This window comes from Phyllobates terribilis, unplaced genomic scaffold, assembly GCF_046119375.1.
Source record: "Phyllobates terribilis strain yellow unplaced genomic scaffold, ASM4611937v1 Scaffold_213__1_contigs__length_3403324, whole genome shotgun sequence".
Lineage (NCBI taxonomy): Eukaryota > Metazoa > Chordata > Amphibia > Anura > Dendrobatidae > Phyllobates > Phyllobates terribilis.
In genome coordinates, this window is record NW_027362973.1 from 1,627,237 (window position 1) to 1,651,945 (window position 24,709).

Below are 24,709 nucleotides of genomic sequence, written 5' to 3' on the forward strand. Positions count from 1 at the left end.
AAGCAAAATGAACAAAAAACATTGAATTCAATTCTTTCTGATTTTAGAAACTGCATTAAAGAAGGGGTGCACCGGTCCTGGAGATACTGCAATACCAGGTCAATGCGTGGAGTGGACAGAGCAAGCTCTTTTTCCATCTCCCTGTTCTAAAAATCCATTTAATATATGGTCCCCAGATAGGGGACGTATCAGATATTAAACTGATAAGAACAGATACTACACTTGATCTTAGCCAAAAGGCCGAGAAGCGATAACCAGAATTGGTTTCAAACTACGGAGCCACCCAAGGATCCTGAAAAGTCCATTTGTGGAGATGAGCTCCTGGACTCCCGTTAAGAAGACATGTTGTCAACCTCTAGATCCCTTACATGCCTGCACTTTTCGGCTTGCTGCTGCTGCAATCCACGCGTTTTAGATCTGCATAACTCCACCTCTTTAAACACAGCACCTTCACCCCCTGCTGTTCCCACCCGCCTCAACACCGTTGGAAGGGAGGAGAACCAATTAAGGCGGGGGGTGGGGTGGAACGAGCAGCTGTCTACCCTTAGCAGGAGGGCTCCTGATTACATACCTCTCCTGCTGCTGCTGCTGCTGGCTGTCCAGCAGCAGACTGAAGGTGGCTGCTGCTGTGCACAGGTATATAAAAGCTCAGAGCCTATTATGACACGCGCAGCCAGCGTTCCATTGCCACATTCCATCTACTGCAGGCAGGATACCTGGCTGGCTGAATGTCGCTGAGAAGCTCACAGAGACCGCCATAAGCAACAGTTTAACAGAATGCCACAGACTAATCAACCAAACTTTTTGGGTTGGGTTCTCTTTTATAGTCTGCAGGCATTAAATGAAAGAAGTCAGTGTTCCAGCATTTGGGAGACAACGTTTCAGAAAAGGCATTGTAGCAAACCAAAAAAGAAATTTTAAGCGCAGCAGAGTAACCAGCGCACATACCTGTTAGCTCAGGTGAGTTTAAAAGGCTGCTGTTGATAACAAGGGCATTTGCTAAATAGATGGTGTGTGTGCAACAATATACTGAAAGGTCAATTATATTGTGCAGCTTATCTCACCACCTGTAGTTATTTAGGTGAAAGCTCCAAAATGCTTGCCTAATATGTCTGTTTATCCAAAAGGAAGTAAAAAGGGAGAGCTAGAAAGATAGCATTGCATCACATTACATGGCAATGCAATGCACAGTTGCTGAAGTTGAACCAAAATGAGCTTGTAATCTGGCTTCTGCAACTTTGAACATGAAAAATCCAATGAGGAGAAGAAAAGCAAAGCCAAAGAGTCCATCCCAAAATCCGACAAACAAGCAAAATGAACAAAAAACATTGAATTCAATTCTTTCTGATTTTAGAAACTGCATTAAAGAAGGGGTGCACCGGTCCTGGAGATACTGCAATACCAGGTCAATGCGTGGAGTGGACAGAGCAAGCTGTTTTTCCATCTCCCTGTTCTAAAAATCCATTTAATATATGGTCCCCAGATAGGGGACGTATCAGATATTAAACTGATAAGAACAGATACTACACTTGATCTTAGCCAAAAGGCCGAGAAGCGATAACCAGAATTGGTTTCAAACTACGGAGCCACCCAAGGATCCTGAAAAGTCCATTTGTGGAGATGAGCTCCTGGACTCCCGTTAAGAAGACATGTTGTCAACCTCTAGATCCCTTACATGCCTGCACTTTTCGGCTTGCTGCTGCTGCAATCCACGCGTTTTAGATCTGCATAACTCCACCTCTTTAAACACAGCACCTTCACCCCCTGCTGTTCCCACCCGCCTCAACACCGTTGGAAGGGAGGAGAACCAATTAAGGCGGGGGGTGGGGTGGAACGAGCAGCTGTCTACCCTTAGCAGGAGGGCTCCTGATTACATACCTCTCCTGCTGCTGCTGCTGCTGGCTGTCCAGCAGCAGACTGAAGGTGGCTGCTGCTGTGCACAGGTATATAAAGGCTCAGAGCCTATTATGACACGCGCAGCCAGCGTTCCATTGCCACATTCCATCTACTGCAGGCAGGATACCTGGCTGGCTGAATGTCGCTGAGAAGCTCACAGAGACCGCCATAAGCAACAGTTTAACAGAATGCCACAGACTAATCAACCAAACTTTTTGGGTTGGGTTCTCTTTTATAGTCTGCAGGCATTAAATGAAAGAAGTCAGTGTTCCAGCAGAGGGAGACAACGTTTCAGAAAAGGCATTGTAGCAAACCAAAAAAGAAATTTTAAGCGCAGCAGAGTAACCAGCGCACATACCTGTTAGCTCAGGTGAGTTTAAAAGGCTGCTGTTGATAACAAGGGCATTTGCTAAATAGATGGTGTGTGTGCAACAATATACTGAAAGGTCAATTATATTGTGCAGCTTATCTCACCACCTGTAGTTATTTAGGTGAAAGCTCCAAAATGCTTGCCTAATATGTCTGTTTATCCAAAAGGAAGTAAAAAGGGAGAGCTAGAAAGATAGCATTGCATCACATTACATGGCAATGCAATGCACAGTTGCTGAAGTTGAACCAAAATGAGCTTGTAATCTGGCTTCTGCAACTTTGAACATGAAAAATCCAATGAGGAGAAGAAAAGCAAAGCCAAAGAGTCAATCCCAAAATCCGACAAACAAGCAAAATGAACAAAAAACATTGAATTCAATTCTTTCTGATTTTAGAAACTGCATTAAAGAAGGGGTGCACCGGTCCTGGAGATACTGCAATACCAGGTCAATGCGTGGAGTGGACAGAGCAAGCTCTTTTTCCATCTCCCTGTTCTAAAAATCCATTTAATATATGGTCCCCAGATAGGGGACGTATCAGATATTAAACTGATAAGAACAGATACTACACTTGATCTTAGCCAAAAGGCCGAGAAGCGATAACCAGAATTGGTTTCAAACTACGGAGCCACCCAAGGATCCTGAAAAGTCCATTTGTGGAGATGAGCTCCTGGATTCCCGTTAAGAAGACATGTTGTCAACCTCTAGATCCCTTACATGCCTGCACTTTTCGGCTTGCTGCTGCTGCAATCCACGCGTTTTAGATCTGCATAACTCCACCTCTTTAAACACAGCACCTTCCCCCCCTGCTGTTCCCACCCGCCTCAACACCGTTGGAAGGGAGGAGAACCAATTAAGGCGGGGGATGGGGTGGAACGAGCAGCTGTCTACCCTTAGCAGGAGGGCTCCTGATTACATACCTCTCCTGCTGCTGCTGCTGCTGGCTGTCCAGCAGCAGACTGAAGGTGGCTGCTGCTGTGCACAGGTATATAAAGGCTCAGAGCCTATTATGACACGCGCAGCCAGCGTTCCATTGCCACATTCCATCTACTGCAGGCAGGATACCTGGCTGGCTGAATGTCGCTGAGAAGCTCACAGAGACCGCCATAAGCAACAGTTTAACAGAATGCCACAGACTAATCAACCAAACTTTTTGGGTTGGGTTCTCTTTTATAGTCTGCAGGCATTAAATGAAAGAAGTCAGTGTTCCAGCAGAGGGAGACAACGTTTCAGAAAAGGCATTGTAGCAAACCAAAAAAGAAATTTTAAGCGCAGCAGAGTAACCAGCGCACATACCTGTTAGCTCAGGTGAGTTTAAAAGGCTGCTGTTGATAACAAGGGCATTTGCTAAATAGATGGTGTGTGTGCAACAATATACTGAAAGGTCAATTATATTGTGCAGCTTATCTCACCACCTGTAGTTATTTAGGTGAAAGCTCCAAAATGCTTGCCTAATATGTCTGTTTATCCAAAAGGAAGTAAAAAGGGAGAGCTAGAAAGATAGCATTGCATCACATTACATGGCAATGCAATGCACAGTTGCTGAAGTTGAACCAAAATGAGCTTGTAATCTGGCTTCTGCAACTTTGAACATGAAAAATCCAATGAGGAGAAGAAAAGCAAAGCCAAAGAGTCCATCCCAAAATCCGACAAACAAGCAAAATGAACAAAAAACATTGAATTCAATTCTTTCTGATTTTAGAAACTGCATTAAAGAAGGGGTGCACCGGTCCTGGAGATACTGCAATACCAGGTCAATGCGTGGAGTGGACAGAGCAAGCTCTTTTTCCATCTCCCTGTTCTAAAAATCCATTTAATATATGGTCCCCAGATAGGGGACGTATCAGATATTAAACTGATAAGAACAGATACTACACTTGATCTTAGCCAAAAGGCCGAGAAGCGATAACCAGAATTGGTTTCAAACTACGGAGCCACCCAAGGATCCTGAAAAGTCCATTTGTGGAGATGAGCTCCTGGACTCCCGTTAAGAAGACATGTTGTCAACCTCTAGATCCCTTACATGCCTGCACTTTTCGGCTTGCTGCTGCTGCAATCCACGCGTTTTAGATCTGCATAACTCCACCTCTTTAAACACAGCACCTTCACCCCCTGCTGTTCCCACCCGCCTCAACACCGTTGGAAGGGAGGAGAACCAATTAAGGCGGGGGGTGGGGTGGAACGAGCAGCTGTCTACCCTTAGCAGGAGGGCTCCTGATTACATACCTCTCCTGCTGCTGCTGCTGCTGGCTGTCCAGCAGCAGACTGAAGGTGGCTGCTGCTGTGCACAGGTATATAAAGGCTCAGAGCCTATTATGACACGCGCAGCCAGCGTTCCATTGCCACATTCCATCTACTGCAGGCAGGATACCTGGCTGGCTGAATGTCGCTGAGAAGCTCACAGAGACCGCCATAAGCAACAGTTTAACAGAATGCCACAGACTAATCAACCAAACTTTTTGGGTTGGGTTCTCTTTTATAGTCTGCAGGCATTAAATGAAAGAAGTCAGTGTTCCAGCAGAGGGAGACAACGTTTCAGAAAAGGCATTGTAGCAAACCAAAAAAGAAATTTTAAGCGCAGCAGAGTAACCAGCGCACATACCTGTTAGCTCAGGTGAGTTTAAAAGGCTGCTGTTGATAACAAGGGCATTTGCTAAATAGATGGTGTGTGTGCAACAATATACTGAAAGGTCAATTATATTGTGCAGCTTATCTCACCACCTGTAGTTATTTAGGTGAAAGCTCCAAAATGCTTGCCTAATATGTCTGTTTATCCAAAAGGAAGTAAAAAGGGAGAGCTAGAAAGATAGCATTGCATCACATTACATGGCAATGCAATGCACAGTTGCTGAAGTTGAACCAAAATGAGCTTGTAATCTGGCTTCTGCAACTTTGAACATGAAAAATCCAATGAGGAGAAGAAAAGCAAAGCCAAAGAGTCCATCCCAAAATCCGACAAACAAGCAAAATGAACAAAAAACATTGAATTCAATTCTTTCTGATTTTAGAAACTGCATTAAAGAAGGGGTGCACCGGTCCTGGAGATACTGCAATACCAGGTCAATGCGTGGAGTGGACAGAGCAAGCTCTTTTTCCATCTCCCTGTTCTAAAAATCCATTTAATATATGGTCCCCAGATAGGGGACGTATCAGATATTAAACTGATAAGAACAGATACTACACTTGATCTTAGCCAAAAGGCCGAGAAGCGATAACCAGAATTGGTTTCAAACTACGGAGCCACCCAAGGATCCTGAAAAGTCCATTTGTGGAGATGAGCTCCTGGACTCCCGTTAAGAAGACATGTTGTCAACCTCTAGATCCCTTACATGCCTGCACTTTTCGGCTTGCTGCTGCTGCAATCCACGCGTTTTAGATCTGCATAACTCCACCTCTTTAAACACAGCACCTTCACCCCCTGCTGTTCCCACCCGCCTCAACACCGTTGGAAGGGAGGAGAACCAATTAAGGCGGGGGGTGGGGTGGAACGAGCAGCTGTCTACCCTTAGCAGGAGGGCTCCTGATTACATACCTCTCCTGCTGCTGCTGCTGCTGGCTGTCCAGCAGCAGACTGAAGGTGGCTGCTGCTGTGCACAGGTATATAAAGGCTCAGAGCCTATTATGACACGCGCAGCCAGCGTTCCATTGCCACATTCCATCTACTGCAGGCAGGATACCTGGCTGGCTGAATGTCGCTGAGAAGCTCACAGAGACCGCCATAAGCAACAGTTTAACAGAATGCCACAGACTAATCAACCAAACTTTTTGGGTTGGGTTCTCTTTTATAGTCTGCAGGCATTAAATGAAAGAAGTCAGTGTTCCAGCAGAGGGAGACAACGTTTCAGAAAAGGCATTGTAGCAAACCAAAAAAGAAATTTTAAGCGCAGCAGAGTAACCAGCGCACATACCTGTTAGCTCAGGTGAGTTTAAAAGGCTGCTGTTGATAACAAGGGCATTTGCTAAATAGATGGTGTGTGTGCAACAATATACTGAAAGGTCAATTATATTGTGCAGCTTATCTCACCACCTGTAGTTATTTAGGTGAAAGCTCCAAAATGCTTGCCTAATATGTCTGTTTATCCAAAAGGAAGTAAAAAGGGAGAGCTAGAAAGATAGCATTGCATCACATTACATGGCAATGCAATGCACAGTTGCTGAAGTTGAACCAAAATGAGCTTGTAATCTGGCTTCTGCAACTTTGAACATGAAAAATCCAATGAGGAGAAGAAAAGCAAAGCCAAAGAGTCCATCCCAAAATCCGACAAACAAGCAAAATGAACAAAAAACATTGAATTCAATTCTTTCTGATTTTAGAAACTGCATTAAAGAAGGGGTGCACCGGTCCTGGAGATACTGCAATACCAGGTCACTGCGTGGAGTGGACAGAGCAAGCTCTTTTTCCATCTCCCTGTTCTAAAAATCCATTTAATATATGGTCCCCAGATAGGGGACGTATCAGATATTAAACTGATAAGAACAGATACTACACTTGATCTTAGCCAAAAGGCCGAGAAGCGATAACCAGAATTGGTTTCAAACTACGGAGCCACCCAAGGATCCTGAAAAGTCCATTTGTGGAGATGAGCTCCTGGACTCCCGTTAAGAAGACATGTTGTCAACCTCTAGATCCCTTACATGCCTGCACTTTTCGGCTTGCTGCTGCTGCAATCCACGCGTTTTAGATCTGCATAACTCCACCTCTTTAAACACAGCACCTTCACCCCCTGCTGTTCCCACCCGCCTCAACACCGTTGGAAGGGAGGAGAACCAATTAAGGCGGGGGGTGGGGTGGAACGAGCAGCTGTCTACCCTTAGCAGGAGGGCTCCTGATTACATACCTCTCCTGCTGCTGCTGCTGCTGGCTGTCCAGCAGCAGACTGAAGGTGGCTGCTGCTGTGCACAGGTATATAAAGGCTCAGAGCCTATTATGACACGCGCAGCCAGCGTTCCATTGCCACATTCCATCTACTGCAGGCAGGATACCTGGCTGGCTGAATGTCGCTGAGAAGCTCACAGAGACCGCCATAAGCAACAGTTTAACAGAATGCCACAGACTAATCAACCAAACTTTTTGGGTTGGGTTCTCTTTTATAGTCTGCAGGCATTAAATGAAAGAAGTCAGTGTTCCAGCAGAAGGAGACAACGTTTCAGAAAAGGCATTGTAGCAAACCAAAAAAGAAATTTTAAGCGCAGCAGAGTAACCAGCGCACATACCTGTTAGCTCAGGTGAGTTTAAAAGGCTGCTGTTGATAACAAGGGCATTTGCTAAATAGATGGTGTGTGTGCAACAATATACTGAAAGGTCAATTATATTGTGCAGCTTATCTCACCACCTGTAGTTATTTAGGTGAAAGCTCCAAAATGCTTGCCTAATATGTCTGTTTATCCAAAAGGAAGTAAAAAGGGAGAGCTAGAAAGATAGCATTGCATCACATTACATGGCAATGCAATGCACAGTTGCTGAAGTTGAACCAAAATGAGCTTGTAATCTGGCTTCTGCAACTTTGAACATGAAAAATCCAATGAGGAGAAGAAAAGCAAAGCCAAAGAGTCCATCCCAAAATCCGACAAACAAGCAAAATGAACAAAAAACATTGAATTCAATTCTTTCTGATTTTAGAAACTGCATTAAAGAAGGGGTGCACCGGTCCTGGAGATACTGCAATACCAGGTCAATGCGTGGAGTGGACAGAGCAAGCTCTTTTTCCATCTCCCTGTTCTAAAAATCCATTTAATATATGGTCCCCAGATAGGGGACGTATCAGATATTAAACTGATAAGAACAGATACTACACTTGATCTTAGCCAAAAGGCCGAGAAGCGATAACCAGAATTGGTTTCAAACTACGGAGCCACCCAAGGATCCTGAAAAGTCCATTTGTGGAGATGAGCTCCTGGACTCCCGTTAAGAAGACATGTTGTCAACCTCTAGATCCCTTACATGCCTGCACTTTTCGGCTTGCTGCTGCTGCAATCCACGCGTTTTAGATCTGCATAACTCCACCTCTTTAAACACAGCACCTTCACCCCCTGCTGTTCCCACCCGCCTCAACACCGTTGGAAGGCAGGAGAAGCAATTAAGGCGGGGGGTGGGGTGGAACGAGCAGCTGTCTACCCTTAGCTGGAGGGCTCCTGATTACATACCTCTCCTGCTGCTGCTGCTGCTGGCTGTCCAGCAGCAGACTGAAGGTGGCTGCTGCTGTGCACAGCTATATAAAGGCTCAGAGCCTATTATGACACGCGCAGCCAGCGTTCCATTGCCACATTCCATCTACTGCAGGCAGGATACCTGGCTGGCTGAATGTCGCTGAGAAGCTCACAGAGACCGCCATAAGCAACAGTTTAACAGAATGCCACAGACTAATCAACCAAACTTTTTGGGTTGGGTTCTCTTTTATAGTCTGCAGGCATTAAATGAAAGAAGTCAGTGTTCCAGCAGAGGGAGACAACGTTTCAGAAAAGGCATTGTAGCAAACCAAAAAAGAAATTTTAAGCGCAGCAGAGTAACCAGCGCACATACCTGTTAGCTCAGGTGAGTTTAAAAGGCTGCTGTTGATAACAAGGGCATTTGCTAAATAGATGGTGTGTGTGCAACAATATACTGAAAGGTCAATTATATTGTGCAGCTTATCTCACCACCTGTAGTTATTTAGGTGAAAGCTCCAAAATGCTTGCCTAATATGTCTGTTTATCCAAAAGGAAGTAAAAAGGGAGAGCTAGAAAGATAGCATTGCATCACATTACATGGCAATGCAATGCACAGTTGCTGAAGTTGAACCAAAATGAGCTTGTAATCTGGCTTCTGCAACTTTGAACATGAAAAATCCAATGAGGAGAAGAAAAGCAAAGCCAAAGAGTCTATCCCAAAATCCGACAAACAAGCAAAATGAACAAAAAACATTGAATTCAATTCTTTCTGATTTTAGAAACTGCATTAAAGAAGGGGTGCACCGGTCCTGGAGATACTGCAATACCAGGTCAATGCGTGGAGTGGACAGAGCAAGCTCTTTTTCCATCTCCCTGTTCTAAAAATCCATTTAATATATGGTCCCCAGATAGGGGACGTATCAGATATTAAACTGATAAGAACAGATACTACACTTGATCTTAGCCAAAAGGCCGAGAAGCGATAACCAGAATTGGTTTCAAACTACGGAGCCACCCAAGGATCCTGAAAAGTCCATTTGTGGAGATGAGCTCCTGGACTCCCGTTAAGAAGACATGTTGTCAACCTCTAGATCCCTTACATGCCTGCACTTTTCGGCTTGCTGCTGCTGCAATCCACGCGTTTTAGATCTGCATAACTCCACCTCTTTAAACACAGCACCTTCACCCCCTGCTGTTCCCACCCGCCTCAACACCGTTGGAAGGGAGGAGAACCAATTAAGGCGGGGGGTGGGGTGGAACGAGCAGCTGTCTACCCTTAGCAGGAGGGCTCCTGATTACATACCTCTCCTGCTGCTGCTGCTGCTGGCTGTCCAGCAGCAGACTGAAGGTGGCTGCTGCTGTGCACAGGTATATAAAGGCTCAGAGCCTATTATGACACGCGCAGCCAGCGTTCCATTGCCACATTCCATCTACTGCAGACAGGATACCTGGCTGGCTGAATGTCGCTGAGAAGCTCACAGAGACCGCCATAAGCAACAGTTTAACAGAATGCCACAGACTAATCAACCAAACTTTTTGGGTTGGGTTCTCTTTTATAGTCTGCAGGCATTAAATGAAAGAAGTCAGTGTTCCAGCAGAGGGAGACAACGTTTCAGAAAAGGCATTGTAGCAAACCAAAAAAGAAATTTTAAGCGCAGCAGAGTAACCAGCGCACATACCTGTTAGCTCAGGTGAGTTTAAAAGGCTGCTGTTGATAACAAGGGCATTTGCTAAATAGATGGTGTGTGTGCAACAATATACTGAAAGGTCAATTATATTGTGCAGCTTATCTCACCACCTGTAGTTATTTAGGTGAAAGCTCCAAAATGCTTGCCTAATATGTCTGTTTATCCAAAAGGAAGTAAAAAGGGAGAGCTAGAAAGATAGCATTGCATCACATTACATGGCAATGCAATGCACAGTTGCTGAAGTTGAACCAAAATGAGCTTGTAATCTGGCTTCTGCAACTTTGAACATGAAAAATCCAATGAGGAGAAGAAAAGCAAAGCCAAAGAGTCCATCCCAAAATCCGACAAACAAGCAAAATGAACAAAAAACATTGAATTCAATTCTTTCTGATTTTAGAAACTGCATTAAAGAAGGGGTGCACCGGTCCTGGAGATACTGCAATACCAGGTCAATGCGTGGAGTGGACAGAGCAAGCTCTTTTTCCATCTCCCTGTTCTAAAAATCCATTTAATATATGGTCCCCAGATAGGGGACGTATCAGATATTAAACTGATAAGAACAGATACTACACTTGATCTTAGCCAAAAGGCCGAGAAGCGATAACCAGAATTGGTTTCAAACTACGGAGCCACCCAAGGATCCTGAAAAGTCCATTTGTGGAGATGAGCTCCTGGACTCCCGTTAAGAAGACATCTTGTCAACCTCTAGATCCCTTACATGCCTGCACTTTTCGGCTTGCTGCTGCTGCAATCCACGCGTTTTAGATCTGCATAACTCCACCTCTTTAAACACAGCACCTTCACCCCCTGCTGTTCCCACCCGCCTCAACACCGTTGGAAGGGAGGAGAACCAATTAAGGCGGGGGGTGGGGTGGAACGAGCAGCTGTCTACCCTTAGCAGGAGGGCTCCTGATTACATACCTCTCCTGCTGCTGCTGCTGCTGGCTGTCCAGCAGCAGACTGAAGGTGGCTGCTGCTGTGCACAGGTATATAAAGGCTCAGAGCCTATTATGACACGCGCAGCCAGCGTTCCATTGCCACATTCCATCTACTGCAGGCAGGATACCTGGCTGGCTGAATGTCGCTGAGAAGCTCACAGAGACCGCCATAAGCAACAGTTTAACAGAATGCCACAGACTAATCAACCAAACTTTTTGGGTTGGGTTCTCTTTTATAGTCTGCAGGCATTAAATGAAAGAAGTCAGTGTTCCAGCAGAGGGAGACAACGTTTCAGAAAAGGCATTGTAGCAAACCAAAAAAGAAATTTTAAGCGCAGCAGAGTAACCAGCGCACATACCTGTTAGCTCAGGTGAGTTTAAAAGGCTGCTGTTGATAACAAGGGCATTTGCTAAATAGATGGTGTGTGTGCAACAATATACTGAAAGGTCAATTATATTGTGCAGCTTATCTCACCACCTGTAGTTATTTAGGTGAAAGCTCCAAAATGCTTGCCTAATATGTCTGTTTATCCAAAAGGAAGTAAAAAGGGAGAGCTAGAAAGATAGCATTGCATCACATTACATGGCAATGCAATGCACAGTTGCTGAAGTTGAACCAAAATGAGCTTGTAATCTGGCTTCTGCAACTTTGAACATGAAAAATCCAATGAGGAGAAGAAAAGCAAAGCCAAAGAGTCCATCCCAAAATCCGACAAACAAGCAAAATGAACAAAAAACATTGAATTCAATTCTTTCTGATTTTAGAAACTGCATTAAAGAAGGGGTGCACCGGTCCTGGAGATACTGCAATACCAGGTCAATGCGTGGAGTGGACAGAGCAAGCTCTTTTTCCATCTCCCTGTTCTAAAAATCCATTTAATATATGGTCCCCAGATAGGGGACGTATCAGATATTAAACTGATAAGAACAGATACTACACTTGATCTTAGCCAAAAGGCCGAGAAGCGATAACCAGAATTGGTTTCAAACTACGGAGCCACCCAAGGATCCTGAAAAGTCCATTTGTGGAGATGAGCTCCTGGACTCCCGTTAAGAAGACATGTTGTCAACCTCTAGATCCCTTACATGCCTGCACTTTTCGGCTTGCTGCTGCTGCAATCCACGCGTTTTAGATCTGCATAACTCCACCTCTTTAAACACAGCACCTTCACCCCCTGCTGTTCCCACCCGCCTCAACACCGTTGGAAGGGAGGAGAACCAATTAAGGCGGGGGGTGGGGTGGAACGAGCAGCTGTCTACCCTTAGCAGGAGGGCTCCTGATTACATACCTCTCCTGCTGCTGCTGCTGCTGGCTGTCCAGCAGCAGACTGAAGGTGGCTGCTGCTGTGCACAGGTATATAAAGGCTCAGAGCCTATTATGACACGCGCAGCCAGCGTTCCATTGCCACATTCCATCTACTGCAGGCAGGATACCTGGCTGGCTGAATGTCGCTGAGAAGCTCACAGAGACCGCCATAAGCAACAGTTTAACAGAATGCCACAGACTAATCAACCAAACTTTTTGGGTTGGGTTCTCTTTTATAGTCTGCAGGCATTAAATGAAAGAAGTCAGTGTTCCAGCAGAGGGAGACAACGTTTCAGAAAAGGCATTGTAGCAAACCAAAAAAGAAATTTTAAGCGCAGCAGAGTAACCAGCGCACATACCTGTTAGCTCAGGTGAGTTTAAAAGGCTGCTGTTGATAACAAGGGCATTTGCTAAATAGATGGTGTGTGTGCAACAATATACTGAAAGGTCAATTATATTGTGCAGCTTATCTCACCACCTGTAGTTATTTAGGTGAAAGCTCCAAAATGCTTGCCTAATATGTCTGTTTATCCAAAAGGAAGTAAAAAGGGAGAGCTAGAAAGATAGCATTGCATCACATTACATGGCAATGCAATGCACAGTTGCTGAAGTTGAACCAAAATGAGCTTGTAATCTGGCTTCTGCAACTTTGAACATGAAAAATCCAATGAGGAGAAGAAAAGCAAAGCCAAAGAGTCCATCCCAAAATCCGACAAACAAGCAAAATGAACAAAAAACATTGAATTCAATTCTTTCTGATTTTAGAAACTGCATTAAAGAAGGGGTGCACCGGTCCTGGAGATACTGCAATACCAGGTCAATGCGTGGAGTGGACAGAGCAAGCTCTTTTTCCATCTCCCTGTTCTAAAAATCCATTTAATATATGGTCCCCAGATAGGGGACGTATCAGATATTAAACTGATAAGAACAGATACTACACTTGATCTTAGCCAAAAGGCCGAGAAGCGATAACCAGAATTGGTTTCAAACTACGGAGCCACCCAAGGATCCTGAAAAGTCCATTTGTGGAGATGAGCTCCTGGACTCCCGTTAAGAAAACATCTTGTCAACCTCTAGATCCCTTACATGCCTGCACTTTTCGGCTTGCTGCTGCTGCAATCCACGCGTTTTAGATCTGCATAACTCCACCTCTTTAAACACAGCACCTTCACCCCCTGCTGTTCCCACCCGCCTCAACACCGTTGGAAGGGAGGAGAACCAATTAAGGCGGGGGGTGGGGTGGAACGAGCAGCTGTCTACCCTTAGCAGGAGGGCTCCTGATTACATACCTCTCCTGCTGCTGCTGCTGCTGGCTGTCCAGCAGCAGACTGAAGGTGGCTGCTGCTGTGCACAGGTATATAAAGGCTCAGAGCCTATTATGACACGCGCAGCCAGCGTTCCATTGCCACATTCCATCTACTGCAGGCAGGATACCTGGCTGGCTGAATGTCGCTGAGAAGCTCACAGAGACCGCCATAAGCAACAGTTTAACAGAATGCCACAGACTAATCAACCAAACTTTTTGGGTTGGGTTCTCTTTTATAGTCTGCAGGCATTAAATGAAAGAAGTCAGTGTTCCAGCAGAGGGAGACAACGTTTCAGAAAAGGCATTGTAGCAAACCAAAAAAGAAATTTTAAGCGCAGCAGAGTAACCAGCGCACATACCTGTTAGCTCAGGTGAGTTTAAAAGGCTGCTGTTGATAACAAGGGCATTTGCTAAATAGATGGTGTGTGTGCAACAATATACTGAAAGGTCAATTATATTGTGCAGCTTATCTCACCACCTGTAGTTATTTAGGTGAAAGCTCCAAAATGCTTGCCTAATATGTCTGTTTATCCAAAAGGAAGTAAAAAGGGAGAGCTAGAAAGATAGCATTGCATCACATTACATGGCAATGCAATGCACAGTTGCTGAAGTTGAACCAAAATGAGCTTGTAATCTGGCTTCTGCAACTTTGAACATGAAAAATCCAATGAGGAGAAGAAAAGCAAAGCCAAAGAGTCCATCCCAAAATCCGACAAACAAGCAAAATGAACAAAAAACATTGAATTCAATTCTTTCTGATTTTAGAAACTGCATTAAAGAAGGGGTGCACCGGTCCTGGAGATACTGCAATACCAGGTCAATGCGTGGAGTGGACAGAGCAAGCTCTTTTTCCATCTCCCTGTTCTAAAAATCCATTTAATATATGGTCCCCAGATAGGGGACGTATCAGATATTAAACTGATAAGAACAGATACTACACTTGATCTTAGCCAAAAGGCCGAGAAGCGATAACCAGAATTGGTTTCAAACTACGGAGCCACCCAAGGATCCTGAAAAGTCCATTTGTGGAGATGAGCTCCTGGACTCCCGTTAAGAAGACATGTTGTCAACCTCTAGATCCCTTACATGCCTGCACTTTTCGGCTTGCTGCTGCTGCAATCCACGCGTTTTAGATCTGCATAACTCCACCTCTTTAAACACAGCACCTTCACCCCCTGCTGTTCCCACCCGCCTCAACACCGTTGGAAGGGAGGAGAACCAATTAAGGCGGGGGGTGGGGTGGAACGAGCAGCTGTCTACCCTTAGCAGGAGGGCTCCTGATTACATACCTCTCCTGCTGCTGCTGCTGCTGGCTGTCCAGCAGCAGACTGAAGGTGGCTGCTGCTGTGCACAGGTATATAAAGGCTCAGAGCCTATTATGACACGCGCAGCCAGCGTTCCATTGCCACATTCCATCTACTGCAGGCAGGATACCTGGCTGGCTGAATGTCGCTGAGAAGCTCACAGAGACCGCCATAAGCAACAGTTTAACAGAATGCCACAGACTAATCAACCAAACTTTTTGGGTTGGGTTCTCTTTTATAGTCTGCAGGCATTAAATGAAAGAAGTCAGTGTTCCAGCAGAGGGAGACAACGTTTCAGAAAAGGCATTGTAGCAAACCAAAAAAGAAATTTTAAGCGCAGCAGAGTAACCAGCGCACATACCTGTTAGCTCAGGTGAGTTTAAAAGGCTGCTGTTGATAACAAGGGCATTTGCTAAATAGATGGTGTGTGTGCAACAATATACTGAAAGGTCAATTATATTGTGCAGCTTATCTCACCACCTGTAGTTATTTAGGTGAAAGCTCCAAAATGCTTGCCTAATATGTCTGTTTATCCAAAAGGAAGTAAAAAGAGAGAGCTAGAAAGATAGCATTGCATCACATTACATGGCAATGCAATGCACAGTTGCTGAAGTTGAACCAAAATGAGCTTGTAATCTGGCTTCTGCAACTTTGAACATGAAAAATCCAATGAGGAGAAGAAAAGCAAAGCCAAAGAGTCCATCCCAAAATCCGACAAACAAGCAAAATGAACAAAAAACATTGAATTCAATTCTTTCTGATTTTAGAAACTGCATTAAAGAAGGGGTGCACCGGTCCTGGAGATACTGCAATACCAGGTCAATGCGTGGAGTGGACAGAGCAAGCTCTTTTTCCATCTCCCTGTTCTAAAAATCCATTTAATATATGGTCCCCAGATAGGGGACGTATCAGATATTAAACTGATAAGAACAGATACTACACTTGATCTTAGCCAAAAGGCCGAGAAGCGATAACCAGAATTGGTTTCAAACTACGGAGCCACCCAAGGATCCTGAAAAGTCCATTTGTGGAGATGAGCTCCTGGACTCCCGTTAAGAAGACATGTTGTCAACCTCTAGATCCCTTACATGCCTGCACTTTTCGGCTTGCTGCTGCTGCAATCCACGCGTTTTAGATCTGCATAACTCCACCTCTTTAAACACAGCACCTTCACCCCCTGCTGTTCCCACCCGCCTCAACACCGTTGGAAGGGAGGAGAACCAATTAAGGCGGGGGGTGGGGTGGAACGAGCAGCTGTCTACCCTTAGCAGGAGGGCTCCTGATTACATACCTCTCCTGCTGCTGCTGCTGCTGGCTGTCCAGCAGCAGACTGAAGGTGGCTGCTGCTGTGCACAGGTATATAAAGGCTCAGAGCCTATTATGACACGCGCAGCCAGCGTTCCATTGCCACATTCCATCTACTGCAGGCAGGATACCTGGCTGGCTGAATGTCGCTGAGAAGCTCACAGAGACCGCCATAAGCAACAGTTTAACAGAATGCCACAGACTAATCAACCAAACTTTTTGGGTTGGGTTCTCTTTTATAGTCTGCAGGCATTAAATGAAAGAAGTCAGTGTTCCAGCAGAGGGAGACAACGTTTCAGAAAAGGCATTGTAGCAAACCAAAAAAGAAATTTTAAGCGCAGCAGAGTAACCAGCGCACATACCTGTTAGCTCAGGTGAGTTTAAAAGGCTGCTGTTGATAACAAGGGCATTTGCTAAATAGATGGTGTGTGTGCAACAATATACTGAAAGGTCAATTATATTGTGCAGCTTATCTCACCACCTGTAGTTATTTAGGTGAAAGCTCCAAAATGCTTGCCTAATATGTCTGTTTATCCAAAAGGAAGTAAAAAGAGAGAGCTAGAAAGATAGCATTGCATCACATTACATGGCAATGCAATGCACAGTTGCTGAAGTTGAACCAAAATGAGCTTGTAATCTGGCTTCTGCAACTTTGAACATGAAAAATCCAATGAGGAGAAGAAAAGCAAAGCCAAAGAGTCCATCCCAAAATCCGACAAACAAGCAAAATGAACAAAAAACATTGAATTCAATTCTTTCTGATTTTAGAAACTGCATTAAAGAAGGGGTGCACCGGTCCTGGAGATACTGCAATACCAGGTCAATGCGTGTAGTGGACAGAGCAAGCTCTTTTTCCATCTCCCTGTTCTAAAAATCCATTTAATATATGGTCCCCAGATAGGGGACGTATCAGATATTAAACTGATAAGAACAGATACTACACTTGATCTTAGCCAAAAGGCCGAGAAGCGATAACCAGAATTGGTTTCAAACTACGGAGCCACCCAAGGATCCTGAAAAGTCCATTTGTGGAGATGAGCTCCTGGACTCCCATTAAGAAGACATGTTGTCAACCTCTAGATCCCTTACATGCCTGCACTTTTCGGCTTGCTGCTGCTGCAATCCACGCGTTTTAGATCTGCATAACTCCACCTCTTTAAACACAGCACCTTCACCCCCTGCTGTTCCCACCCGCCTCAACACCGTTGGAAGGGAGGAGAACCAATTAAGGCGGGGGGTGGGGTGGAACGAGCAGCTGTCTACCCTTAGCAGGAGGGCTCCTGATTACATACCTCTCCTGCTGCTGCTGCTGGCTGTCCAGCAGCAGACTGAAGGTGGCTGCTGCTGTGCACAGGTATATAAAGGCTCAGAGCCTATTATGACACGCGCAGCCAGCGTTCCATTGCCACATTCCATCTACTGCAGGCAGGATACCTGGCTGGCTGAATGTCGCTGAGAAGCTCACAGAGACCGCCATAAGCAACAGTTTAACAGAATGCCACAGACTAATCAACCAAACTTTTTGGGTTGGGTTCTCTTTTATAGTCTGCAGGCATTAAATGAAAGAAGTCAGTGTTCCAGCAGAGGGAGACAACGTTTCAGAAAAGGCATTGTAGCAAACCAAAAAAGAAATTTTAAGCGCAGCAGAGTGACCAGCGCACATACCTGTTAGCTCAGGTGAGTTTAAAAGGCTGCTGTTGATAACAAGGGCATTTGCTAAATAGATGGTGTGTGTGCAACAATATACTGAAAGGTCAATTATATTGTGCAGCTTATCTCACCACCTGTAGTTATTTAGGTGAAAGCTCCAAAATGCTTGCCTAATATGTCTGTTTATCCAAAAGGAAGTAAAAAGGGAGAGGTAGAAAGATAGCATTGCATCACATTACATGGCAATGCAATGCACAGTTGCTGAAGTTGAACCAAAATGAGCTTGTAATCTGGCTTCTGCAACTTTGAACATGAAAAATCCAATGAGGAGAAGAAAAGCAAAGCCAAAGAGTCCATCCCAAAATCCGACAAACAAGCAAAATGAACAAAAAACATTGAATTCAATTCTTTCTGATTTTAGAAACTGCATTAAAGAAGGGGTGCACCGGTCCTGGAGATACTGCAATACCAGGTCAATGCGTGGAGTGGACAGAGCAAGCTCTTTTTCCATCTCCCTGTTCTAAAAATCCATTTAATATATGGTCCCCAGATAGGGGACGTATCAGATATTAAACTGATAAGAACAGATACTACACTTGATCTTAGCCAAAAGGCCGAGAAGCGATAACCAGAATTGGTTTCAAACTACGGAGCCACCCAAGGATCCTGAAAAGTCCATTTGTGGAGATGAGCTCCTGGACTCCCGTTAAGAAGACATGTTGTCAACCTCTAGATCCCTTACATGCCTGCACTTTTCGGCTTGCTGCTGCTGCAATCCACGCGTTTTAGATCTGCATAACTCCACCTCTTTAAACACAGCACCTTCACCCCCTGCTGTTCCCACCCGCCTCAACACCGTTGGAAGGGAGGAGAACCAATTAAGGCGGGGGGTGGGGTGGAACGAGCAGCTGTCTACCCTTAGCAGGAGGGCTCCTGATTACATACCTCTCCTGCTGCTGCTGCTGCTGGCTGTCCAGCAGCAGACTGAAGGTGGCTGCTGCTGTGCACAGGTATATAAAGGCTCAGAGCCTATTATGACACGCGCAGCCAGCGTTCCATTGCCACATTCCATCTACTGCAGGCAGGATACCTGGCTGGCTGAATGTCGCTGAGAAGCTCACAGAGACCGCCATAAGCAACAGTTTAACAGAATGCCACAGACTAATCAACCAAACTTTTTGGGTTGGGTTCTCTTTTATAGTCTGCAGGCATTAAATGAAAGAAGTCAGTGTTCCAGCAGAGGGAGACAACGTTTCAGAAAAGGCATTGTAGCAAACCAAAAAAGAAATTTTAAGCGCAGCAGAGTAACCAGCGCACATACCTGTTAGCTCAGGTGAGTTTAAAAGGCTGCTGTTGATAACAAGGGCATTTGCTAAATAGATGGTGTGTGTGCAACAATATACTGAAAGGTCAATTATATTGTGCAGCTTATCTCACCACCTGTAGTTATTTAGGTGAAAGCTCCAAAATGCTTGCCTAATATGTCTGTTTATCCAAAAGGAAGTAAAAAGGGAGAGCTAGAAAGATAGCATTGCATCACATTACATGGCAATGCAATGCACAGTTGCTGAAGTTGAACCAAAATGAGCTTGTAATCTGGCTTCTGCAACTTTGAACATGAAAAATCCAATGAGGAGAAGAAAAGCAAAGCCAAAGAGTCCATCCCAAAATCCGACAAACAAGCAAAATGAACAAAAAACATTGAATTCAATTCTTTCTGATTTTAGAAACTGCATTAAAGAAGGGGTGCACCGGTCCTGGAGATACTGCAATACCAGGTCAATGCGTGGAGTGGACAGAGCAAGCTCTTTTTCCATCTCCCTGTTCTAAAAATCCATTTAATATATGGTCCCCAGATAGGGGACGTATCAGATATTAAACTGATAAGAACAGATACTACACTTGATCTTAGCCAAAAGGCCGAGAAGCGATAACCAGAATTGGTTTCAAACTACGGAGTCACCCAAGGATCCTGAAAAGTCCATTTGTGGAGATGAGCTCCTGGACTCCCGTTAAGAAGACATGTTGTCAACCTCTAGATCCCTTACATGCCTGCACTTTTCGGCTTGCTGCTGCTGCAATCCACGCGTTTTAGATCTGCATAACTCCACCTCTTTAAACACAGCACCTTCACCCCCTGCTGTTCCCACCCGCCTCAACACCGTTGGAAGGGAGGAGAACCAATTAAGGCGGGGGGTGGGGTGGAACGAGCAGCTGTCTACCCTTAGCAGGAGGGCTCCTGATTACATACCTCTCCTGCTGCTGCTGCTGCTGGCTGTCCAGCAGCAGACTGAAGGTGGCTGCTGCTGTGCACAGGTATATAAAGGCTCAGAGCCTATTATGACACGCGCAGCCAGCGTTCCATTGCCACATTCCATCTACTGCAGGCAGGATACCTGGCTGGCTGAATGTCGCTGAGAAGCTCACAAAGACCGCCATAAGCAACAGTTTAACAGAATGCCACAGACTAATCAACCAAACTTTTTGGGTTGGGTTCTCTTTTATAGTCTGCAGGCATTAAATGAAAGAAGTCAGTGTTCCAGCAGAGGGAGACAACGTTTCAGAAAAGGCATTGTAGCAAACCAAAAAAGAAATTTTAAGCGCAGCAGAGTAACCAGCGCACATACCTGTTAGCTCAGGTGAGTTTAAAAGGCTGCTGTTGATAACAAGGGCATTTGCTAAATAGATGGTGTGTGTGCAACAATATACTGAAAGGTCAATTATATTGTGCAGCTTATCTCACCACCTGTAGTTATTTAGGTGAAAGCTCCAAAATGCTTGCCTAATATGTCTGTTTATCCAAAAGGAAGTAAAAAGGGAGAGCTAGAAAGATAGCATTGCATCACATTACATGGCAATGCAATGCACAGTTGCTGAAGTTGAACCAAAATGAGCTTGTAATCTGGCTTCTGCAACTTTGAACATGAAAAATCCAATGAGGAGAAGAAAAGCAAAGCCAAAGAGTCCATCCCAAAATCCGACAAACAAGCAAAATGAACAAAAAACATTGAATTCAATTCTTTCTGATTTTAGAAACTGCATTAAAGAAGGGGTGCACCGGTCCTGGAGATACTGCAATACCAGGTCAATGCGTGGAGTGGACAGAGCAAGCTCTTTTTCCATCTCCCTGTTCTAAAAATCCATTTAATATATGGTCCCCAGATAGGGGACGTATCAGATATTAAACTGATAAGAACAGATACTACACTTGATCTTAGCCAAAAGGCCGAGAAGCGATAACCAGAATTGGTTTCAAACTACGGAGCCACCCAAGGATCCTGAAAAGTCCATTTGTGGAGATGAGCTCCTGGACTCCCGTTAAGAAGACATGTTGTCAACCTCTAGATCCCTTACATGCCTGCACTTTTCGGCTTGCTGCTGCTGCAATCCACGCGTTTTAGATCTGCATAACTCCACCTCTTTAAACACAGCACCTTCACCCCCTGCTGTTCCCACCCGCCTCAACACCGTTGGAAGGGAGGAGAACCAATTAAGGCGGGGGGTGGGGTGGAACGAGCAGCTGTCTACCCTTAGCAGGAGGGCTCCTGATTACATACCTCTCCTGCTGCTGCTGCTGCTGGCTGTCCAGCAGCAGACTGAAGGTGGCTGCTGCTGTGCACAGGTATATAAAGGCTCAGAGCCTATTATGACACGCGCAGCCAGCGTTCCATTGCCACATTCCATCTACTGCAGGCAGGATACCTGGCTGGCTGAATGTCGCTGAGAAGCTCACAGAGACCGCCATAAGCAACAGTTTAACAGAATGCCACAGACTAATCAACCAAACTTTTTGGGTTGGGTTCTCTTTTATAGTCTGCAGGCATTAAATGAAAGAAGTCAGTGTTCCAGCAGAGGGAGACAACGTTTCAGAAAAGGCATTGTAGCAAACCAAAAAAGAAATTTTAAGCGCAGCAGAGTAACCAGCGCACATACCTGTTAGCTCAGGTGAGTTTAAAAGGCTGCTGTTGATAACAAGGGCATTTGCTAAATAGATGGTGTGTGTGCAACAATATACTGAAAGGTCAATTATATTGTGCAGCTTATCTCACCGCCTGTAGTTATTTAGGTGAAAGCTCCAAAATGCTTGCCTAATATGTCTGTTTATCCAAAAGGAAGTAAAAAGGGAGAGCTAAAAAGATAGCATTGCATCACATTACATGGCAATGCAATGCACAGTTGCTGAAGTTGAACCAAAATGAGCTTGTAATCTGGCTTCTGCAACTTTGAACATGAAAAATCCAATGAGGAGAAGAAAAGCAAAGCCAAAGAGTCCATCCCAAAATCCGACAAACAAGCAAAATGAACAAAAAACATTGAATTCAATTCTTTCTGATTTTAGAAACTGCATTAAAGAAGGGGTGCACCGGTCCTGGAGATACTGCAATACCAGGTCAATGCGTGGAGTGGACAGAGCAAGCTCTTTTTCCATCTCCCTGTTCTAAAAATCCATTTAATATATGGTCCCCAGATAGGGGACGTATCAGATATTAAACTGATAAGAACAGATACTACACTTGATCTTAGCCAAAAGGCCGAGAAGCGATAACCAGAATTGGTTTCAAACTACGGAGCCACCCAAGGATCCTGAAAAGTCCATTTGTGGAGATGAGCTCCTGGACTCCCGTTAAGAAGACATGTTGTCAACCTCTAGATCCCTTACATGCCTGCACTTTTCGGCTTGCTGCTGCTGCAATCCACGCGTTTTAGATCTGCATAACTCCACCTCTTTAAACACAGCACCTTCACCCCCTGCTGTTCCCACCCGCCTCAACACCGTTGGAAGGGAGGAGAACCAATTAAGGCGGGGGGTGGGGTGGAACGAGCAGCTGTCTACCCTTAGCAGGAGGGCTCCTGATTACATACCTCTCCTGCTGCTGCTGCTGCTGCTGGCTGTCCAGCAGCAGACTGAAGGTGGCTGCTGCTGTGCACAGGTATATAAAGGCTCAGAGCCTATTATGACACGCGCAGCCAGCGTTCCATTGCCACATTCCATCTACTGCAGGCAGGATACCTGGCTGGCTGAATGTCGCTGAGAAGCTCACAGAGACCGCCATAAGCAACAGTTTAACAGAATGCCACAGACTAATCAACCAAACTTTTTGGGTTGGGTTCTCTTTTATAGTCTGCAGGCATTAAATGAAAGAAGTCAGTGTTCCAGCAGAGGGAGACAACGTTTCAGAAAAGGCATTGTAGCAAACCAAAAAAGAAATTTTAAGCGCAGTAGAGTAACCAGCGCACATACCTGTTAGCTCAGGTGAGTTTAAAAGGCTGCTGTTGATAACAAGGGCATTTGCTAAATAGATGGTGTGTGTGCAACAATATACTGAAAGGTCAATTATATTGTGCAGCTTATCTCACCACCTGTAGTTATTTAGGTGAAAGCTCCAAAATGCTTGCCTAATATGTCTGTTTATCCAAAAGGAAGTAAAAAGGGAGAGCTAGAAAGATAGCATTGCATCACATTACATGGCAATGCAATGCACAGTTGCTGAAGTTGAACCAAAATGAGCTTGTAATCTGGCTTCTGCAACTTTGAACATGAAAAATCCAATGAGGAGAAGAAAAGCAAAGCCAAAGAGTCCATCCCAAAATCCGACAAACAAGCAAAATGAACAAAAAACATTGAATTCAATTCTTTCTGATTTTAGAAACTGCATTAAAGAAGGGGTGCACCGGTCCTGGAGATACTGCAATACCAGGTCAATGCGTGGAGTGGACAGAGCAAGCTCTTTTTCCATCTCCCTGTTCTAAAAATCCATTTAATATATGGTCCCCAGATAGGGGACGTATCAGATATTAAACTGATAAGAACAGATACTACACTTGATCTTAGCCAAAAGGCCGAGAAGCGATAACCAGAATTGGTTTCAAACTACGGAGCCACCCAAGGATCCTGAAAAGTCCATTTGTGGAGATGAGCTCCTGGACTCCCGTTAAGAAGACATGTTGTCAACCTCTAGATCCCTTACATGCCTGCACTTTTCGGCTTGCTGCTGCTGCAATCCACGCGTTTTAGATCTGCATAACTCCACCTCTTTAAACACAGCACCTTCACCCCCTGCTGTTCCCACCCGCCTCAACACCGTTGGAAGGGAGGAGAACCAATTAAGGCGGGGGGTGGGGTGGAACGAGCAGCTGTCTACCCTTAGCAGGAGGGCTCCTGATTACATACCTCTCCTGCTGCTGCTGCTGCTGGCTGTCCAGCAGAAGACTGAAGGTGGCTGCTGCTGTGCACAGGTATATAAAGGCTCAGAGCCTATTATGACACGCGCAGCCAGCGTTCCATTGCCACATTCCATCTACTGCAAGCAGGATACCTGGCTGGCTGAATGTCGCTGAGAAGCTCACAGAGACCGCCATAAGCAACAGTTTAACAGAATGCCACAGACTAATCAACCAAACTTTTTGGGTTGGGTTCTCTTTTATAGTCTGCAGGCATTAAATGAAAGAAGTCAGTGTTCCAGCAGAGGGAGACAATGTTTCAGAAAAGGCATTGTAGCAAACCAAAAAAGAAATTTTAAGCGCAGCAGAGTAACCAGCGCACATACCTGTTAGCTCAGGTGAGTTTAAAAGGCTGCTGTTGATAACAAGGGCATTTGCTAAATAGATGGTGTGTGTGCAACAATATACTGAAAGGTCAATTATATTGTGCAGCTTATCTCACCACCTGTAGTTATTTAGGTGAAAGCTCCAAAATGCTTGCCTAATATGTCTGTTTATCCAAAAGGAAGTAAAAAGGGAGAGCTAGAAAGATAGCATTGCATCACATTACATGGCAATGCAATGCACAGTTGCTGAAGT

At 45.0% G+C, this 24,709-nt stretch overlaps 19 non-coding genes across 19 annotated transcripts; all 19 read right to left on the reverse strand.

The window, feature by feature from the left end:
* Positions 1 to 61: 61 nt before the first annotated feature.
* Positions 62 to 252, reverse strand: LOC141213869 (U2 spliceosomal RNA). The gene has a single exon (XR_012283204.1). It is a non-coding gene; the product is annotated as a U2 spliceosomal RNA (small nuclear RNA).
* Positions 253 to 1,368: 1,116 nt separating this feature from the next.
* Positions 1,369 to 1,559, reverse strand: LOC141214038 (U2 spliceosomal RNA). The gene has a single exon (XR_012283369.1). It is a non-coding gene; the product is annotated as a U2 spliceosomal RNA (small nuclear RNA).
* A 1,115-nt stretch (positions 1,560 to 2,674) lies between these two features.
* LOC141213870 (U2 spliceosomal RNA) lies at positions 2,675 to 2,865 on the reverse strand. Its single transcript, XR_012283205.1, has one exon. It is a non-coding gene; the product is annotated as a U2 spliceosomal RNA (small nuclear RNA).
* Positions 2,866 to 3,980: 1,115 nt separating this feature from the next.
* On the reverse strand, positions 3,981 to 4,171 carry LOC141213871 (U2 spliceosomal RNA). The gene has a single exon (XR_012283206.1). It is a non-coding gene; the product is annotated as a U2 spliceosomal RNA (small nuclear RNA).
* A 1,115-nt stretch (positions 4,172 to 5,286) lies between these two features.
* LOC141213872 (U2 spliceosomal RNA) lies at positions 5,287 to 5,477 on the reverse strand. Its single transcript, XR_012283207.1, has one exon. It is a non-coding gene; the product is annotated as a U2 spliceosomal RNA (small nuclear RNA).
* Positions 5,478 to 6,592: 1,115 nt separating this feature from the next.
* On the reverse strand, positions 6,593 to 6,783 carry LOC141214045 (U2 spliceosomal RNA). The gene has a single exon (XR_012283376.1). It is a non-coding gene; the product is annotated as a U2 spliceosomal RNA (small nuclear RNA).
* A 1,115-nt stretch (positions 6,784 to 7,898) lies between these two features.
* On the reverse strand, positions 7,899 to 8,089 carry LOC141213874 (U2 spliceosomal RNA). Its single transcript, XR_012283209.1, has one exon. It is a non-coding gene; the product is annotated as a U2 spliceosomal RNA (small nuclear RNA).
* Positions 8,090 to 9,204: 1,115 nt separating this feature from the next.
* LOC141213875 (U2 spliceosomal RNA) lies at positions 9,205 to 9,395 on the reverse strand. The gene has a single exon (XR_012283210.1). It is a non-coding gene; the product is annotated as a U2 spliceosomal RNA (small nuclear RNA).
* Positions 9,396 to 10,510: 1,115 nt separating this feature from the next.
* LOC141213876 (U2 spliceosomal RNA) lies at positions 10,511 to 10,701 on the reverse strand. The gene has a single exon (XR_012283211.1). It is a non-coding gene; the product is annotated as a U2 spliceosomal RNA (small nuclear RNA).
* A 1,115-nt stretch (positions 10,702 to 11,816) lies between these two features.
* LOC141213877 (U2 spliceosomal RNA) lies at positions 11,817 to 12,007 on the reverse strand. The gene has a single exon (XR_012283212.1). It is a non-coding gene; the product is annotated as a U2 spliceosomal RNA (small nuclear RNA).
* Positions 12,008 to 13,122: 1,115 nt separating this feature from the next.
* On the reverse strand, positions 13,123 to 13,313 carry LOC141213878 (U2 spliceosomal RNA). The gene has a single exon (XR_012283213.1). It is a non-coding gene; the product is annotated as a U2 spliceosomal RNA (small nuclear RNA).
* Positions 13,314 to 14,428: 1,115 nt separating this feature from the next.
* Positions 14,429 to 14,619, reverse strand: LOC141213880 (U2 spliceosomal RNA). Its single transcript, XR_012283215.1, has one exon. It is a non-coding gene; the product is annotated as a U2 spliceosomal RNA (small nuclear RNA).
* A 1,115-nt stretch (positions 14,620 to 15,734) lies between these two features.
* LOC141213881 (U2 spliceosomal RNA) lies at positions 15,735 to 15,925 on the reverse strand. The gene has a single exon (XR_012283216.1). It is a non-coding gene; the product is annotated as a U2 spliceosomal RNA (small nuclear RNA).
* A 1,115-nt stretch (positions 15,926 to 17,040) lies between these two features.
* Positions 17,041 to 17,231, reverse strand: LOC141214043 (U2 spliceosomal RNA). The gene has a single exon (XR_012283374.1). It is a non-coding gene; the product is annotated as a U2 spliceosomal RNA (small nuclear RNA).
* A 1,112-nt stretch (positions 17,232 to 18,343) lies between these two features.
* LOC141213882 (U2 spliceosomal RNA) lies at positions 18,344 to 18,534 on the reverse strand. Its single transcript, XR_012283217.1, has one exon. It is a non-coding gene; the product is annotated as a U2 spliceosomal RNA (small nuclear RNA).
* Positions 18,535 to 19,649: 1,115 nt separating this feature from the next.
* LOC141213883 (U2 spliceosomal RNA) lies at positions 19,650 to 19,840 on the reverse strand. The gene has a single exon (XR_012283218.1). It is a non-coding gene; the product is annotated as a U2 spliceosomal RNA (small nuclear RNA).
* A 1,115-nt stretch (positions 19,841 to 20,955) lies between these two features.
* On the reverse strand, positions 20,956 to 21,146 carry LOC141213885 (U2 spliceosomal RNA). Its single transcript, XR_012283219.1, has one exon. It is a non-coding gene; the product is annotated as a U2 spliceosomal RNA (small nuclear RNA).
* A 1,115-nt stretch (positions 21,147 to 22,261) lies between these two features.
* LOC141213886 (U2 spliceosomal RNA) lies at positions 22,262 to 22,452 on the reverse strand. The gene has a single exon (XR_012283220.1). It is a non-coding gene; the product is annotated as a U2 spliceosomal RNA (small nuclear RNA).
* A 1,118-nt stretch (positions 22,453 to 23,570) lies between these two features.
* Positions 23,571 to 23,761, reverse strand: LOC141213887 (U2 spliceosomal RNA). Its single transcript, XR_012283221.1, has one exon. It is a non-coding gene; the product is annotated as a U2 spliceosomal RNA (small nuclear RNA).
* Between the last annotated feature and the right edge of the window lie 948 nt (positions 23,762 to 24,709).